The sequence below is a fragment of the Hyla sarda genome, chromosome 9 (assembly GCF_029499605.1).
Source record: "Hyla sarda isolate aHylSar1 chromosome 9, aHylSar1.hap1, whole genome shotgun sequence".
In the NCBI taxonomy this organism is placed as follows: Eukaryota; Metazoa; Chordata; class Amphibia; order Anura; family Hylidae; genus Hyla; species Hyla sarda.
In genome coordinates this window covers 61059602-61077199 of record NC_079197.1, presented here as the reverse complement: position 1 = coordinate 61077199, position 17598 = coordinate 61059602, and the positions used below count along the sequence as shown (strand labels likewise).

General features: G+C 43.7%; 1 protein-coding gene and 1 pseudogene across 5 annotated transcripts in view; one reads left to right on the top strand and one right to left on the bottom strand.

The window, feature by feature from the left end:
* Nucleotides 1-17598, bottom strand: part of LOC130291604 (ras-related GTP-binding protein A) — a 1042086-nt gene that overhangs the window by 15374 nt on the left and 1009114 nt on the right. The gene's annotated exons all lie outside the window — the stretch shown is intronic.
* On the top strand, nt 8613-8705 carry LOC130292248 (U2 spliceosomal RNA; annotated as a pseudogene).

The window sequence follows — 17598 nt, the reverse complement described above, 5'->3', positions numbered from 1 at the left end:
AAAGGAAAAAAAAAGACCCCCAAAATTTGTAAAGCAATTTCTCCTGAGTACGGAAATACCCCATATGTGGGCGTAAAATGCTCTGCGGGCGCACAACAAGGCTCAGGAGGGAGAGCGCACCATGTACATTTGAGGCCTAAATTGGTGATTTGCACAGGGGTGGCTAATTTTACAGCGGTTCTGAAATAAACGCAAAAACATAAATACCCACATGTGACCCCATTTTGGAAACTACAATCTAAATATTGCATGTAACAGTCCCCTATTGGAAAAAAAAAGTGTAAAAAAAAAAAAAAAGTTACTAAATGTGAATAAGCCCCCTCCCTAATTAACCCCTTAAGGACTCAGGGTTTTTCCGTTTTTGCACTTTAGTTTTTTCCTCCTTACCTTTAAAAAATCATAACCCTTTCAATTTTCCACCTAAAAATCCATATTATGGCTTACTTTTTGCGTCGCCAATTCTACTTTGCAGTGACATTAGTCATTTTACCCAAAAATGCACGGCGAAACGGAAAAAAAATCATTGTGCGACAAAATCGAAAAAAAAAACGCCATTTTGTAACTTTTGGGGGCTTCCGTTTCTACGCAGTGCATATTTCGGTAAAAATTACACCTTATCATTATTCTGTAGGTCCATACGGTTAAAATGATACCCTACTTATATAGGTTTGATTTTGTCGCACTTCTGGAAAAAATCATAACTACATGCAGGAAAATTTATACGTTTAAAAATGTCATCTTCTGACCCCTATAACTTTTTTATTTTTCCACGTACGGGGCGGTATGAGGACTCATTTTTTGCGCCGTGATCTGAAGTTTTTATTGGTATGATTTTTGTTTTGATCTGACTTTTTGATCACTTTTTATTCATTTTTTAATGTTATAAAAAGTTACCAAAATACGCTTTTTTGGACTTTGGAATTTTTTTGCGCGTACGCCATTGACCGTACGGTTTAATTAATGATATATTTTTATAGTTCGGACATTTACGCACGCGGCGATACCACATATGTTTATTTTTATTTTTTTTTACACTGTTTTATTTTTCTTATGGGAAAAGGGGGGTGATTCAAACTTTTATTAGGGAAGGGGTTAAATGACCTTTATTAACACTTTTTTTTTACTTTTTTTTTGCAGTGTTATAGGTCCCATAGGGACCTATAACACTGCACACACTGATCTCTCATACTGATCACTGGCGTGTATTAACACGCCTGTGATCAGCATTATCGACGCTTGACTGCTCCTGCCTGGATCTAAGGCACGGAGCAGTCATTCGTCGATCGGACACCGAGGAGGCAGGTAAGAGCCCTCCCGGTGTCCGATCAGCTGTTCGGGACGCCGCGATTTCACCGCGGCGGTCCCGAACAGCCCGACTGAGCAGCCGGGATACTTTCAGTTTCACTTTAGAAGCGGCGGTCAGCTTTGACCGCCACTTCTAAAGGGTTAATACCGCACATCGCCGCGATCGGCGATGTGTGGTATTAGCCGCGGGTCCCGGCCGTTGATTAGCGCCGGGACCCACGCGATATGATGCGGGATCGCGGCGCGATCCCGCTTCATATCGCGGGAGCCGGCGCAGGACGTAAATATACGTCCTGCGTCGTTAAGGGGTTAAAGTTTGAAAAATAAACATAAGTGGTATCGCCACATGCATAAACTATTAATCTGAACTATTAAAATATAACATTAAATTAAACCACACGGTTAACGATTTACTCATGAAAAAAAAAAAATAATGTGATCACTTCATATATCAGAAATTTTTTTTTATAAAAAGTGATAGGAGTTTTTTTTTTAATAAATATTTTCCCGCATTTAGCCATCTCGCTCAACTTGATCGCAGTGTCTAAAGGGCTAATGACAGACATCGGCCCCATCAGCGATGTCTGCCATTAAACGTGGATCCTGGCTGCTGATAGTAACTGGCTATGAAGCGTGCTGAGTTTGTGAGCAGACGAAGGACATACCTGTATGTCCCAATCAGCTCTCAGGACAGATAGGTCTTTTACCTTCTTCCCTGCAGTCTGATTGTCGCTCCAATGATCAAGGAAGCAATGGCAGACTGGAGCAATGTAGTGACGATAATGATTAATGCTGTGCTATGGCACAGCATTGTTGAGTTTATGTAAAAGTCCTCTATGGGGACTAAAAAAAATAGTGTAAAAAAGGTAATTAAAAAAATGTTTTAAATGTGAATAAACCTCTTCCCTAATAAAAGTTTAAATTCCCCTCCCCCTTTCCATTTTTAAAATAAAATAATGAAAACAAAAATGAACACACACATGTGGCATGGCCTCGAGTGTAAATGTCCGAACTATTTAATATAATGTTAATTAAACTGCACGGTCAATTGCATATTAGGTAAAAAAAATTCCAAAGCCCAGAATTGCATATTTTAATCACTTCATATACCATTAAAAAAAAAATATAAAAAGCAATCAAAAACGAAAGTGGTAATCTAAAAGGTGGAGATGTGCAACTCTACAAATAGACTAGTACACAGGAAGCGGAGGTTAACACTATAAATCCAAAATATGTACCGTTATCAGAAAAATAGAAAAACTAAGAAATGTATCAGTCCTCAAAATTATGATAGAGACAAAAAAAAAGGAAAAAAGGAAAAAAAACAGGGAAAAATAAATGAGGAGAGAAAAATAAGAAAATAAGAGAATAATAGAATAGACCATGTACTTAGTATAAATAATGTATTTATCGGCATAGAACACACACTATTAAAACTTAAATTCAAGGCAAAAAGCCTGCCAGCGTGTTATACGCCGATAAATGTGCTGGTCACTGATTTAAAGTGGCCGCAGCAGCGGCTGCTTATTAAGGATTAGCAGCCTGGCCATGACCACTTTAAATCAGTGACCAGGGTGGCTCCTGCTGGTTCACACTTCTCCCTGCTCTGCTTTTTATACATTTTTTTCCTTGCCTCCTTTCTCCCCCTGCTTTTTATTGTTTTTTTTTCTATCTTTCTTACCTAGCCGCGTTCTTGCAGGCCAGGTCAGGCGGCGGGTCTTGTCTTGCGGACTGCGCGGTCAGTGAAGCAGGAGAGTGACGTCCTCTGCCGGCTCCGCTGCACAGCATCAGGGACGTCACTCATTCCCTGCAGCCGCCGCTGATCAGTGTGAATGCAGCGCCGGCTGTTTGTTTAGCTTCTGCAGCCCAGCCGCAGCCACTTTAGAATAGTGACCAGCGGCACTCTCCTGCTTCACTGACCCGCCGCCTGACCTGGCCTCCCGGAGCGCGGCTAGGTAAGGAAGATAAAAAATTTTTTTTTAAATAATAAAAAGCAGTGGGAGAAGGGAGATGATAAGGCAGGGTGAGGGGATGATGAGACAGGGCGAGGGATGATAAGAGGGAGGAGGAATGATGAGGGGGGGGGGGGAAGATGAGAGGGTGGGGGGTAAGAGGTGTAAAAGTGGCACAGGGGCGGATAAAAGGGAAGGAATGATGTGGCATTGGGGGGGGACCAAATTGAGGTGCAGGAGAAATCAAAGTTTGGGGGGGATGATTAAATTTATTTTTTTAACTTCAATTTCCATGTTAAAATGGGGGTGCGTGTTATAGGTCATTATTAATTTAAGTTGTGTGCTAAGTAAGGTATACCACAGGGCCCTTGCGGTTATACCCCTTCTGCTAAAATTAGTAAAATATATAAAATCTACAAAAAAAAAAAAAAAAAATCACAATATTGGGGCAAAACGAGATTCCTCTTAAAAAAAAATTATAAATGAGAATTATATCTATCTATATATATTTATATATAGATAATTCATAATATATATATATATATATATATATATATATATATATATATATATATATATATACACATATACATACACACAAAGAATAAGTCAGCCAGCAGTTTAGTTGATACCAAACTATTATATGGACCTGGCCTGCAGGTGCACGCTACTAGGCTAGATATACAGCAACAGAAGAATGCAGCAGCACACTGCCAGCACAAGGATATAGGTGAAACATGAATATGCAGTAAAAACATGGAGAGCTATACAGCTATGGTGTAATGGATGCAAATGTGAAACTATTAAATAGTGAGGCACTTAGCTCGCAAATTTGTCTCCACCGGCGGTTAAATAGCTTGGACCGTCCCACTGCGATAAGGTGGCCTCATTGGGACTGACCCATTTTCATCTATTACACCATAGCTGTATAGCTCTCCATGTTTTTACTGCATATTCATGTTTCACCTATATCCTTGTGCTGGCAGTGTGCTGCTGCATTCTTCTGTTGCTGTATATCTAGCCTAGTAGCGTGCACCTGCAGGCCAGGTCCATATAATAGTTTGGTATCAACTAAAGTGCTGGCTGACTTATTCTTTGTCTGTATTGCACATACGGGGGAGTGGCTACCTCCATGTTGGCCTTGCACCCCACCCACCTCTATCAGGTGTGTATATAAGGTGTCTTGGATGTTCCAGACCCTGCCATGCTCACTGAACTGTTCACACAGAGGCATATTCACAGTGTAGGGTCCGTCCCAATGAGGCCACCTTATCGCGGTGGGACGGTCCAAGCTATTTGACGCGCCGGCGGAGACAAATTTGCGAGCTAAGTGCCTCACTATTTCATAGTTTCACATTTGCATCTATTACACCATAGCTGTATAGCTCTCCATGTTTTTACTGCATATTCATGTTTCACGTATATCCTTGTGCTGGCAGTGTGCTGCTGCATTCTTCTGTTGCTATATATACATATATATATATATATGAATTAAGTATTCATAAGGGACACCGCTTCCGGTGGACGGCGATTCAAAAAAGGCCATTAGAACTCTACGGGCTTCTGGGTGAGGGTGTCACGATCACACCCTATCGGTCCAGCCAAGACGCTAGAGAGAGTGTGATGGTGCAAGGGTTAAAGCACTGCTTTGGGACATATCGCTCACTGCTGATCCCTCATCCCTCTTAGGTTCACAGGATTGGGACATAAAGCTCACTTCTTATCCCTCATCCTTCTTAGACTTACAGGATTGGGACATAAAGCTCACTGCTGATCCCTCATCCTTCTTAGGCTCACAGCATTTGGACATAAAGCTCACTGCTGATCCCTCATCCTTCCTAGGCTCGCAGGATTGGGACATAAAGCTCACTGCTGATCCCTCATCCTTCCTAGGCTCGCAGGATTGGGACATAAAGCTCACTGCTGATCCCTCATCCTTCTTAGGCTCACAGGATTGGGACATAAAGCTCACTGCTGATCCCTCATCCTTAAATGTCACCAGGGGCACACCAACCCCTCCCCCTAGCCCATCTCCACTAGGTTTTGGCATTGGCAATGCATTGTCACCACATGTCACAATACACCCCATTCCACTTTTGGAAAAACATTACTGGTTCAGTCACAGGTAAACAATTATCAATCCCCTGCACCCCCTCCCAGTTACCACACTTCGCAGTGTCTCCCAAAGTCTCGCACAGTACCTCAGAATGAACAGGGCTCTCTCCTAGCCCATCCGGTGTTCAGGCAGTGTCCTCTGGAGCATAATGACAGAGCATCCGACCCAAATCATTCCCCAGTAGAACATTAACAGGGATGTCCTCAGAGACCCCCACCTCCCGCAAACCCTTGCCTGTACCCCAATCCAGGTACACACGGGCCATGGGCACAGCAGGCCGCACACCTCCAATTCCTTTTAAAGCCATGGTTCTTCCAGGGATGATGTCCTCTGTATCCACCACTTCAGGCCGCACTAAGGTAAATGAGGCTCCAGAATCTCGTAAACCCACTGTCACCCGGTCACCCACAGTTACACTCTGCAGGTTATCCGCTCTTTTCTCCACCGCTCCGGACACCAGAAGAACGGCTGTGTGTCCTCCAGCTACTGGTGGAGAATTCTTTTTGTTGAGGCAAGTGGCACTCAGGTGCCCAATATTGTTGCATCTGTAACATCGGCGGGTGTCCCCCTGACCCAATGTGGCTCCTGTTGCTCTTGGTGTTGATGGCAAGAACTTTCCGGCTGGCTTGGTGCTGCTGGTGGTGCTCTGTGGGTGTGTGGCTCCCCTCCAGGCACTTGCTCCGGCTTGTGCAGATCCACGCTTTGCGGTCGGTGCCCGGTTGTTGGCGAAGTCATCTCCAAGTTCTGCTGCTTCCGTTGCGGTCTTGGGCTTGCGGTCCAAAATCCACTCTCTGGCTTCAAAGCTCCGTGTTTGGAGAAACTGATCCAGGACCATCAAGTCCTCCAGGGCCTCATAGGTAGTGACTTGTAGGCCCCCAGTCCATAGCCTGAATGCAGTCCTTAGCTGACCTGCATGCTGAGTGCAGCTTTCTGTGGCACTTTGTTGCAAAGTCCGAAACTTTTTCCGATAAGCCTCTGGAGTCAGATTAAAACTTTTAAGCAGGGCAGATTTTATTGCCTCATAGTCCTGGTCACTCTCAGAGGGAAGCGAAGCAAACACGTCCAGAGCTTTCCCTCGCAACCGTGGGGTTAGATATCGTCCCCACTGTTCCTTAGGTAGATGGAACTGCCGGCAAACCTTTTCAAATCCCCTCAGGAACACATCCAGATCACCATCTTTCTCCAACATGGGGAAATGTTCCAAGCGGGGTTTGTGGTCTCCTTGATCCTGCACATCACTCCGAGCGGATAAAGCATCCCCTCTCAGCCTCAGAACCTCCAGTTCATGCCTTCGTTGGGCCTCTCGCTCTGCCGCCTCTCTCTCTGCGGCTCGTGCCTGTGCCTCTCTCTCAGCAGTTTGGTACTGGAGAAGCAGTTGGAGTTTCATATTGGCATCCACATTCCCAAGGTGTTGTAAGGCAGTCCGCATATAAGAGTCCAAGGCCTCATGTGGAGTACTGTCCTGATGGGGAGTAATGTTGTATTCCCCAGGAGATATCAGTCCTTGGATGGCAGTTCCAGCTGCAGGGCTTTGCCTCATGTCACTCAGCTCTTCTGCACGGGCATCATACTCCACAAGATCAGCAATAAGTTGTTCCTTGTTCTTTCCTGCAGTAGGGATGTCCTTTTCTTGCTACATTAGCTCCAGTGCAGGCTTGGACTGCTTGCGATATGCCTCCATATTTCCGAGATGAGACAGAGGAGGTAAAACAAGAGATGGGGAGGACAGAACTGTCTTGCACTCTTTTTGTATATCTTTTAAACCAGCACTGAGCTCTGTCTTTGGAATTTACACATAAGAATATGTATGCAATTTCTTTTTAGTGCTAAGATTTCCTTACAGGTAAAATCCAGCAAGCACTAAAAATCTCTAAATATATCCAGACGCTGCCACCAGTTATCACGATCACACCCTATCGGTCCAGCCAAGACGCTAGAGAGAGTGTGATGGTGCAAGGGTTAAAGCCGCCAGACCTCTGGGTATCCACTACTAGTCCCAGCAAGTCACCAAATTAACCCTTAGATAAACGTGTTTCACCCGAGCTGCCTTCAGAAAGGTGAGCTCATATATTTAGAGATCAAAGACCAGAGCTGATTAATTAAACATTTAATCTGATAAAAGGTATCACAGTGCTATGCATAAAAATACAGAAACAAATTACATACAGGTATAAGAATATATATAAGAGTTTAGCAATCAAGTTCAGAAAAATAAAAATGAAGTTCTTACAGCATTGATATTATAGCAGTCCATGAGAGAGGGTCTCCAGCTGTTCTTAGGATGGTCTTGTCAGCTTGGGGCACAGATCTTAACCACGCTCTCTAGCATTGTTACATATTATATATCTCCTTTTTGGAGGGACTCCATTCCCCCCTCCCCTCTGGTCCCACCAGGGGGCATCTCTCTTCCTGGCCCTCTTATCTGGTTGATTATATGCATGACTTCAAAAGACGATGTAAACACACAGCCAGACCCCCCCCCCCCCAATAAACTTCAATATACAAAAGACACAGGATACACCGTCTGAATGACCCCTCAACCCCCAGGTCTTAGTTTATACACAGATGCAATAATAAAACACATGTATGTTTCCATAATCAGGCCTTGGGCCTGACAGAGGGAATATGCAAAGCCGCTCATCACACCACTTTCTCAGGTAGCATGGCCTTTCAAGGGTCTCACTAGCCAAGCCAAATCACCCTGCTCTGTACTGACGAGGGGCAAACACCCTGAAATAGCTGTCTGCAGATGGGTCTTCTTCCATTCTGTGGAGAACTCTGGCTTGGCATAAAACCCAATCAGTTTTTGAGACTCTGTAACTGGAGCTAAGGCTGATTCTAGGGCATACTACCTGAGAAGTTGGTGTGATTCCCATAAAACCAATTATTATTATCAATTATCATTCATCATCATCAATCCTCATCATCATCATCATCAATCATCATCATCATCATCAAAAAAAATAATAATTATATATATCGCATTCAAAAAATACACACGCTAAAAACACATTCTGTGTAAACAATCAGAAAACAATTATAGTAATTGTAAAGTTTGTGGACAAGCTTGAAAGAAAGTACTTCAAAGATGAACCAAAAGTCTGTAATAACTCACAGTTAATTCTGTTACCCTGAGCCATGACAGCACCACCTAAGAGAGGGACAGGAAACCTGGAATATAAAAGGAAGTGCCCTCCTCTCCGGCTTAGTGAATTTCTGAGACCAGAATAACCTTCAACTTAGCTTCTTGGCCTTTTGGCTAAGATCAAGTGTAGTATCTGTTCTCATCAGTTTAATGCTGGTGGTCCAAACAGCACCGGTGTGGAGCTGTTGGGGATGGGTGCTGCATGGTAGGGGGCAGGTGTACCAGGGCATTCCAGGGCTGGTTCTGAGGAATCAGCTCGATGGCTGCCCCGACGAGACCTGTTTCCTCCGGGTCTCGCCATGAGGCTGAGAGGGCCTAGAGCCGAGGTACTTTAATGCCTCGGGGAGTGGTGACCCCGATGTGCTCAAACTCACTGGGAGGATAGACTCACTGGGGGACATGTATCATTATTTGTGTATGGTAGAAGCATTTTACCCCTTTTCCCGAATTCTAAATTATGTGCAGAAGCGCTAAATTTATCAAGCAAGTGCAATGAGCTTCATAAATTGCGGGTAAATATAGTAATCTCCTAAATCCACTCTTTGGAAAATAGAATCAATGATTTAGAGCATCTTGCTACGTTAAGTCCAAGATGGCTTATATTTGCGCAAAAAAAACAGCTCTTGCGGCAAAATTTTTGGTGTAAAAAAAAAAAAGTACGCAGTTAATAAATCCAAGTTACCCTGATTCAGCCACATCTGGAGGACATGCTCTACCAAAACGTGCGCAAAAGAATTGCGCAAAAAAAGGGCTTGCGCAAAAAAATACACACAAAACAGGGGTAAAATCTTTGATACATGTCCCCCACTGAGTGGAAGCACGGGCACCATGAATTCTTCACCTTTTGATTCCCGGGCTTCTGGCTAGGATCAGAGACCTTTTTTATAGATCCGGACAGATGTTCAGGCAGTATATCTGCACACATTCACTTATTTTTTTTGGTATCACTGTGTCACTTTTTGCGTGTTGTGTGTCCACAGGATTTGTCAGGATGCGCTAGCCCTTCTGGGTGTCCCTCCTGGCGGTCTAGGGGAGGTGTGTGGCCATAAGGTTCCGCACCTCCCTGCAAACACCCCGGGTACTCCTGCATTGGCAGGGTACCGACAGTAATCGGCTCTGCGGGCAGATACCTTGGCTAACACCAAGGGGTATTGTGGTCTCTTAGTAGCTTCAGCGAAAAGGGACATCGAACCTGAAACCTCAAAGGTACCTTTTGGTCCGGAGGCAAAGGGTAAGATTTGGTGGGGGTCCTCCCTCCTATCGGAGAAGGGCTTGCGATAGACCGCATCCCTTTTGCACTTTTTTTTTTTGTGTAACACGTTTGCACTTTTTCTTGCACTTTGGGTGATTTGAGAGCCGTTCCTCAGAATAACCTTCAACATACAACGTCTTACATCTAAGGCGCTAAAAATGCCTTTCCTTATCGTTAGCAGGATGTGAACAAAAGAACGGTAAAACAATGTTTTTTGACACATGATACAGAGACACTACCTTGGAAATCATAACACCTGCGTGAAAGGTTCTATGCTAGAGGGCTAATTACTGGGCTGGTTACTTAAAAACTAAAAAAGGGAAAGTTATATCAAAAGCTGTCCAGATGAAAAGTTGCCGAGTTGACCATAGCAACCAATCTGAAAATGAAAGAAGCGCTCTGATTGGTTGCTATTGGCAACTCAGAAACATTCACTCTGGACAGCTTTTGATGAATCTCCCCTTAAGTTCTTTAGAGAAATTGACTTAAAAAGGGATATTCTAGGATTTTTTATTTGACTATACTACAGGGGCTGTAAAGTTAGTGTAGTTAATAATATAGTGTCTGTACCTGTGTGTGATGGTGGTCTCAATACTTCTGTGATTTTTTTTCTTAAACAGAATCAGAATACAAAATTACTCAGGTCTCAGGTTTTTCCAAGTTGCAGTGCGGCTGAGACATGACATCAATAGTCAGGTGTGCAAAGGGAGCCTGTTCTGCTTCAATGGGTGGAGCGACAGCTGAGTGGGAGAGAGATCATTCTGTAACTAACTGTATTTTTGCAACCGCTGTTAGAAAACACTATACTTTTGAACGAAATGCAGCTCATTTGTGTTTTTTAATGGGTGGGTTGGCTAAGTGGCTGATGTGTGGGAGGGAGGAAAGTGAACACACACAAACAAGGAACTATGGGATTTGTAGTTTGAGAGAACAAGCTCCAACAGGAAATACACAGTTCACAAAAAGATAGCCACAGCGTTATGGTTACCTTACAACTAGTGCCGGGCGGTATACCGGTTCATAGCGAATACCAATTTTTTTCCCCCTACACAATATGAATTTTTCCCATGCCACAATACCAGTTGGGCCCCTCCCCCCTCGAATTAATGAATTATTAGCCGCAGCGCACTGTCCCCACATCGGGCAACTAATCATGTGTCAAAGGCAGGCGCTGTTCTGCTTCTCCCCCCACCCGGTTTATCAGCCCAGCGCTGCACTGTCCCCCACATCGGGGGACTAATCCCCCCAATAATTATCAGCCGCTGTGCTGTACTATACTATCCTTAGCCCGGGTTTCACAAATAAACAAAAAAACTTTAACTCACCTTCTTCCTACATTCCCCCGTTGCTCTGGAACCGGCCTCACGATCCTCTTGCTGCTTTCTGGGGATGGGAACATCACAGAGCCGTCAGCCTATCACCGGCCGCAGCAATGTCCTGCCTCGGTCGGCGATAGGCTGAGCACACTGTCATGTAAGAAGCCGGCCAGCCTATCCCCGGCCGAGGCGGGACAGGGCTGCGGCCAGTGATAGGATGACGGCTCTGATGTTCCCATTCCCAGGAAACAGCAAGAGCAGAATGTGAGTTAAAGTTTGTTTATTAATATTTGTAGCCCGGGCACAGGAATTCTGAGTACAGTACAGCGCAGCGGCTGATAATCATTTGGCGGAGGGGGGAGCAGCGCTCGTGGGTGACATATGATTAGTCCCCTGATGTGGGGGACATCACAGCACTGGGCCGGGGGGGGGGGGATCACATGATGATGGGGGGAGGGGGGTTTAATACTCTTAAATACTGTGGAACCTCCATAATTTACAAAAATACTGTGATACATATTTTTGGTCATACCGCCCAGCTCTAGTGGCGAGGCAGAGCCGGTGTTACTTTTGTCTACCTATGTGATCAATGAACAAACATAGTCCCCTATGGGGACAAAAAAAAATTATTTAAAAATAGAAACTAATAAAAGTTTGAATCACCCTTTCCTATTTTTGAAATAAAAAAATGCAATAAAAAAAAAAAAAATCATCATATGTGGTACTGTCACGTGCGTAAACATCCAAACTATTAAAATATAAAAGATTAGTTAAATCGCATGGTCGCTGACGTACACGTAAAAAAACACAAAAAAAAAGTCCAAAATTGTGCATTTTTTGATCAACTCACATAACCATTAAATTATTTTTTTTAAAGCGCTTAAAAAGTCCCATCAAAAACACAAACGGTACCGAAAAATATACAGACCACGGCGCAAAAATGAAGCCCTCATATAGCCCATATAGCTGACCGCCGCTTCTAAAGCGAGAATGAAAGTATCCCGGCTAGTCAGTCGGGCTGTTCGGGACTGCCGCGGTGAAATCGTGGCGTCCCGAACAGCTTGCAGGACACCGGGAGGGCCCTTACCTGCCTCCTCGGTGTCCGATCGACGAATGACTGCTGAGATCCAGGCAGGAGCAGTCAAGTGCCGAGAACACTGATCACAGGCGTGTTAATACACGCCTGTGATCAGGATGACAGATCAGTGTGTGCAGTGTTATAGGTCCCTATGGGACCTATAACACTGCAAAAGAAAGTAAAAAAAAAAAACTGTTAATAAAGGTCATTTAACCCCTTCCCTAATAAAAGTTTGAATCACCCCCCTTTTCCCATAAAAAAATAAACAGTGTAAATAAAAATAAACATATGTGGTATCGCCGCATGCGTAAATGTCTAACTATAGAAATATATCATTAATTAAACCGCACGGTCAATGGCGTACGCGCAAAAAAATTCCAAAGTCCAAAAAAGCAATCAAAAAGTCCGATCAAAACAAAAATCGTACCGATAAAAACTTCAGATCACGGCGCAAAAAATGAGCCCTCATACCGCCCTGTACGTGGAAAAATAAAAAAAGTTATAGGGGTCAGAAGAGGACATTTTTAAACGTATAAATTTTCCTGCATGTAGTTATGATTTTTTCCAGAAGTACGACAAAATCAAACCTATATAAGTAGGGTATCATTTTAACCGTATGGACCTACAGAATAATAAGGTGTCATTTTTACCGAAATATGCACTGCGTAGAAACGGAAGCCCCCAAAAGTTACAAAATAGCGTTTTTTTTCTTCGATTTTGTCGCACAATGATTTTTTTTATCCGTTTCGTCGTGAATTTTTGGGTAAAATGACTGATGTCACTGCAAAGTAGAATTGGTGAAGCAAAAAATAAGCCATAATATGGATTTTTAGGTGGAAAATTGAAAGGGTTATGATTTTTAAAAGGTAAGGAGGAAAAAACGAAAGTGCAAAAACGGAAAAACCCTTAAGTCCTTAAGGGGTTATCCAGCATAAGGTGATTTTAGTGTGAACTTGTATTTCTTGTTTTCAGTTTTCTTGTTCGCCTACAAATCCCATGATACCATTTTCCTCCTTCCCACACATCAGCTACCCCACCCATTGAAACATAAATGAGCTGCAGACCTGTGGTTTTCAATCAGGGTGCCTCCAGCTGTTGCATTAGTTGCAGATTGCTCTCTCCACCCATTGAAGCAGACAGGCTCCCTGTCATCAGATGACTAGTGAGTCAAGTCTCGACCGCATTGCAAGCTGGGAAAAATCTGAGACAGCAGTCATTTTGTATGCTGTTAAAAATAAATATTGGGATGAAAATCACATAAGAATTGTGAGAAAACAGTCACACACAGGTAAAGACACTTTATTATGAACTACACTAACTTTACAGCCCCTGCAGCATAGTAAAAAAAAAAAAATCCTGGAATACCCCTTTAAGGGGATTAAAAAGAATTCCTTTTCGTTTTTAAGAAAACATTCCCCTCTATCTCGCCCCTGACATCTTTCTGTCCTGGGAAAAATGCTAGAACTATTTAGTCTAAAAGCCTGGTAAGAAGGGAAAGATTTTTTTCTTATCCCCTGCCTTTCCTAGAATGCCCGTAAGGACTGAACCAAAAAGAAATTGCCCTTAACAAGGAAGGGAACACAATTTATTTTTTAGAACCAACATCTCCAGTCCAGTTTTATAAACATATGGCCCGATGGGCTGAATTTGATTGGGCCGCAGACCTGGCTGATAATCAAAGGGCGTCAGCAGAAGCATCCATCTAAAAGGCTACAGACTTGATAAGAGGTAAGGTATTTAACAATTGGTCACGAGGAACATTATTCTGCACATTTGATGCTAACTGGTCAATCCGTAGAAACAGATCTCGCCACAAACATAGCCGCTATGTTAGGTTTTAAGGCTTTAAGCAAACCCAGATCTTGAAGAGTTCAGGCTCATTTTTAGGAGATTTGGGCAATAGCCGCATACATTTTTGGGATTTTTTCACAGTTAGCTGAATCAGATGCATCAAAAAGCATATTTTCTTTTGAGCCCCCTTGGAAGAAAAGCTTTCCTATCTGGATTTTCCCACTTTTTTTTTTTTTTTGAGAGATACTTCTAAGCACCCAAAAAGATATGCTATTTACGTTCCACCCCTCAAACTTGATATCCTGTATGGATTTTGGCTCCTTAGGTTGCTCAACACTCATCGCCAACCTAAGAGTTTTAATTAGATTATCCGCATCCATCAGCCGGAAGGAGTGGTTTTACAGATTCGTGATCTTCTAATAAAGAAGAGACCTCGCTCTGGCCACCCCACCCCCTCCTCTTCACGTGACAAAACAATTGGAGTAATCGGAACTAAAGGGGGAGCATTCTGCACTGGTAATGGTGCTGCCTGGATAGTAACCATGGCACTTTGCTGCGATATGTAAGCTGCTTTAAGTGTGTTTTGGATTTCCTTCCAAATCAGCTCCTGCATGGCTGTTAAAAAGGAAGAGACGTTTGCCAACAATTTAGAAAAGCAGGCCACACACGATTGATTGTCAAACTGAGGGGGCAATTTAACTTTACATGAATTGCAGTATTTTTTAGTTTTCTTCGTTGCCTTTTAGACATATCCACCTAAAAGAGACAAGACCAAAAACAGACATTTACAAGCCCATAGGTAAAGCATGGATAAGATACCCTCACTCAGGTTCCAACTGGTACCCTGGTTGGGGTCTTTTCCAGAGACTTCAGCATCATACCTGGGGTCTTTTTTAGCTGAACTCATAGCCATGGATTTGTAGTCTTCACTCCTGTCTGGATGCACGTAGACAAGCTGGATGACTCCTCAAAGAGGACTGCTGAAACCCAGAGGGCCACCTAAAAATACTACTAGGCCAGCCCCCTGTGCCGAGGCACGGCGTCTGATGTCAGTTCCAGCGGCCATGTGCAGCGTCATCAGGCCGGGACCAACATCTGATGTCACTTCTGCTGCACGGACCTCTGGTCCGATGAGTCATCCCCAGATTCCTGTACTGCTGGGTCCGGGGAGACGCGAGCAGGAGACAGCCGCTGAGCGACGGAGTTCCCCCACTGCCTGTACTATTTGCGTGACTGCCAATAAAACATGTAAACAAATAGTCACTTTCTCCCTCTCTCCCCCCCCCTTTATGGATCAGACTGGGGTGGGGAAGGCACCCGGATCCTGTGACGCCAGGGCAATTGAACCGAACTGTCCCTGGAGAAGGATTTAATATTCTGCATCTTTTCAGGAAAATGTGTTCTGTATCCTTTTAGAATAACGCATTTTCTTAAAAAGAAATGGAATATTAAATCATTCTTCAATTAGTTCAGATGGGAAATATCATAATTCTTATCCTGCAAGAGGAAGGGTGTTTTATATTTCATCAAATGCTCATGTGGCAAACAATATATTGGCAGGACAAAAAGGCATTTAAAAAACAGAATCACAAAACATGTATTTTATATTATGAAGCATCCACATTCCGCCTACTTTTCACACATCATGATAAAAACCCAACTGGACTAACATTTATGGCATTACAAAGAGTGAAGTGAACCTGGAGAGGTTACAATTACACTGTCAAGTGCAGAAACAAGGAACATTTACAATTTTGAAAGTATTGAACCAAAAAGGCTTAAATGTAGGGTGTCAACTCTTCAGCTGGAGTCCACAGCCATGCACACATGGTGCCAGGCTGACTCAGTGTCCGTGCATGCCCCATCTCTGGACCCCTCTAAAAAAACACCACATCCAGATAATACTCATTTGACTTAAACCCAGATTTTCAATTTTTTGTATATTTTCATTTTTAGTTTTTAGTACTTTAACCCGATAACGACCACCGTCGAGTATAGACGTCCAGGTTGGCGGCCGTTCCCGCACCTGGACGTCTATACTCGTCCATTCTTCTCGTGGGTGCTGCCCAGTGCACCCACGAGATCGCGGCAGGGACTTGGCTGTATCACACAGCCGGGACCCTGCTGCACTGCCAGGACCGAAGTAAACTTCGGTCCCGGCAGTTTTAACCCTTACAGCCGGAAGTGACCGCGGGCTGTAAGTGTTATGACAGAGGGAGGGAGCTCCCTCTGTCACTCCTGCAGCACCCCGCATCGCGATCGCGGGGTGCTGTGTGTGGCCGTGGCTGGCCGGGACCTGCCGCACTGCCGGGAGTGAAGTTCACTTCACTCCCGGCAGTTTAACCCTTACAGCCGCGGTCAGAAGTGACCGCGCGCTTTAAGGAGTTCTGACAGAGGGAGGGGGCTCCCTCTGTCTCCTCTGCAGCACCCCGCAGCGCTATCGCGGGGTGCTGCTGCATACCTGGGCAGCCGGGGGTCCTACAAAGACCCCCAGGTCTGCCCTGGGTATTGCCTGAAAGGACGTGCCAGAGGCACGTCCTAATATGCTGCCTGCTAGTGAGAACTGGCAGGCAGCATATAACTGCAATGCTTTGGAATACTAAGTATTCCAAAGCATTAAAAAGTAAAAATAAATAAAAATGTCATAAAAGTGTAAAAAATATATATATTAAAAATACATTTATTAAATGAATCTAATAAAAAAAAATGCATAATGTGTAGGAACACATTGGCGGACATCCGAAGCATGTAATATGCTGCGGATGTCCACCATGTGATCCTACATATTATGCAGCAGTCACGGTAATGAGCTCCCTGCTGCGGCTGGGTAGCTTTGTGTGTCCACTCATAGCGGCGGATTTCCCGCCAGCAGTCATGAGCGGACACACTGAGCTACCCAGCCGCAGCAGTGATGGATATATTCGCCATGAGCGGGTGCTTATTCCCACAAAATGGCGGATATATCCATCAGGAGCCTTAACTGTCACAGACAGACGCGTTATACTGCCAGTCGACCAAGGACCAATCAGAGTGGTCCCTGGTGCAGCCAATAATTTGTAGGGGTGCGGTATATAAATGGGGTCACTTGTGGGGGTACTGTTCTGCCCTGAAAGCCAAATGGCGCTCCTCTCCTTCTGAGTCCTACCACGCGGCCAAGGAACCATATATGGCCAAAGCATGGGTATTTCCGAACATGGGACAAGCAGCTAAATAAAATATAGGGTGCATTTCTTTCAATATCAGAAGTGATGTACAAAAAATATGCCCCCCAAATGATGCATTTGTGAAAAATTGCAAATTTCGAATTTTTAAACACTGACTTTGTAATAATTCCTGCCAAAAAACTATGGTGTTAAAATACTCACTGTGCCCCCTATGAATACCTTGAGGGGTCTAGTTTTTAAAATGGGGTCATTTGGGGGGTGATCCTATGTTCTACTACCTTTTAATTTCTGCAAACCTTGCATAGCACACAAAAAAAGATGTACTTTTCAAATTTTCAAACTTTTCAAAATTTCAAGTTAAATTGTTAGGCTTCTAACTAATTTAAAATTTTCATTAAAAACAAAAAAATGACGTCAAAATAAAGTAGACATCTTAAAGTATAAGTTTCATAAACTATTTGGTCAGTATGTAAAAATAT